Raw genomic sequence first — 2,031 nt, forward strand, 5'->3', positions numbered from 1 at the left:
GATCCCTGGGCAGAGCACAGTGTAGTCAGTGATGTTTGTAGAGATGGGATCTCATCATGTTGCCCAGGCTGATCTGGAACTCCTGGCCTCAAGCAATCCTCCCGCCTCAGCCTCCTGAGCTAGGATCAATCCATTGTTGAAGAGTACATGGATGTTACTTTGCAGACTGTCAACCTGAATTTGTGTTTGCTTGACATTGCCTAATTATTAGTTTCAGTTTCAGCTTACTCACTTTCTGTCAGCAATATGCAGAAGAGACTGTGCCCTTTTTAGTGTATCATATCAGGAAGCATCTCATATTGGTTTGTGCCATTACTGGTGCAGTGACTTTCAGCCACTTGGTTAAGGTGGAGTTGGCCATATTTCTTCACTGCAAAATTACTGATTTTCCTTTTGTAATTAATAAGTGTGTTTGAGAAGATTCTTTGAAATGAGGTATATATCTCATTCTTCATCGAACTATAAGGTTTTTTTTTAAGTGAAAGAAAATTTATTAAGAAACTAAAGGAATAAAAGAATGGCTACTCCATAGGCAGAGCAGCGTCACTTTAAGGTTTTGACGTCAACTGATTTTTGTCCAAATCAATAATTACTGCAATGATTGAAAAATGATTATTACTAAGTTTATTTTCATTGTCTCAAGGTCTGCTGAACTCTGGATCCAGGCTGTGTCAATAGGGTAGTGTGGTGCCTCCTGTACCTGTCTCGGTCTCCTACAGTCCTTTTTATTTATTTTGTTTTTTATAATAGAGACAGGGTCTTACTATGCTGCCCAGATTGGTTTTGAACTCCTGGGCCCAAGCAATCTTCCTGCCTCAGCCTCCCAAAGTGCTGAGATTACAAGCGTGAGCCACCACACCCGGCCAAGTCCTTTACCATTTTCAGAAGGCTTAGCTTGCACTTTCAGCAGAAGGATAGACTCCAGGAAGACTGTGAGAGAGATTTAGGGCCCAAGTTGATAATATCAAATACACTGAACTTGACTGTGTTCACCATGTTCTGGCTCTAGAGAAATGAGAGTGCTAGTGAGGTTGGTGCCATTTTGTGTATCTTCTGTACCTTGAAGTCCCTCAGAAATCTTGCCCCTGGTCTTCTTGTTCTAAGGACATAACAGGTTCCCTTTTCTCTGGAGATGAAATCTAGATCTTCAATTTTTGGAACCAAATTTGGACTCTTGACTCTGGAGCACCAATTTCTTCAGCAAGTTGTTCTCTGGAATCAATCCCAGGGTATGGATTTTTCATAAATGCCTTGATGAGAGTGTGTAATTGAGAGGTGCTATAGGTGGTATGACACCGTCTGGCTTCTCTACTTTGAAATTCCACACCAGGTTGATCTTGCCCATGGCTCTGGCTTGAATCTAAAGTCTCAGGTTCTGGTCTTTTCTGGAATCCATTCCTAGCTCTTTGATTCTGAAACCAAATCTGGATTCTGTACTTTTCTGTATTGATTTCTAAAGCAAGTTTTTGTTTGGTAGCATAATCTGCGTAAGGTTTTTGATTGAAGGTATTGATAAGGATTTTCAATTGATCTTCTGTGAATTTGGTGTGATTGCTCCTGCGATTTGTGGCTACCATCTTGTGTGAAGAGGTGTCTTTGGCCATGCTGGAAGAGATTCCTGGAGGCTGAGCTACTGTCTGGGAGACTGCTCACAGCTCATTTTTAAAAAGAAAGATTGCATATAATACAACATAATTCACAAATCTAAAGCATATGATTTTCTGGGTTTTGACAAATGAAAACACCTGTGCAACTTCAGCCTTACCAGGATATGGATGAGAGTTTCTACCCGAAAGCACCAGTATTCTAACAAACAGCTTTGGATTTTTTGAATTGTTCAGTGCCTATGAGGATTCCTTACTCCAAGTTTATGACAAATATATTCAGAAGGCATAGTCTATAATTAGTGTTTGGGTAAGTATTTTCATTGATTGTCTGATTATTTGCTGTGATTTTAAGTATGCTGATTTTTATGTAGTTGTCTTCTGAGAAACATTGTGCCATTTTTCATGTGGAAACCACTTGTAGAAT

The 2,031-nt window shown here is 39.8% G+C and overlaps 1 pseudogene; it reads right to left on the bottom strand.

The window, feature by feature from the left end:
- Positions 1-989: 989 nt before the first annotated feature.
- On the bottom strand, positions 990-1,604 carry LOC101130055 (double homeobox protein A-like; annotated as a pseudogene).
- Positions 1,605-2,031: the final 427 nt, after the last annotated feature.

This window comes from Gorilla gorilla, chromosome 8 (assembly GCF_029281585.2).
Source record: "Gorilla gorilla gorilla isolate KB3781 chromosome 8, NHGRI_mGorGor1-v2.1_pri, whole genome shotgun sequence".
NCBI classification, from domain to species: domain Eukaryota; kingdom Metazoa; phylum Chordata; class Mammalia; order Primates; family Hominidae; genus Gorilla; species Gorilla gorilla.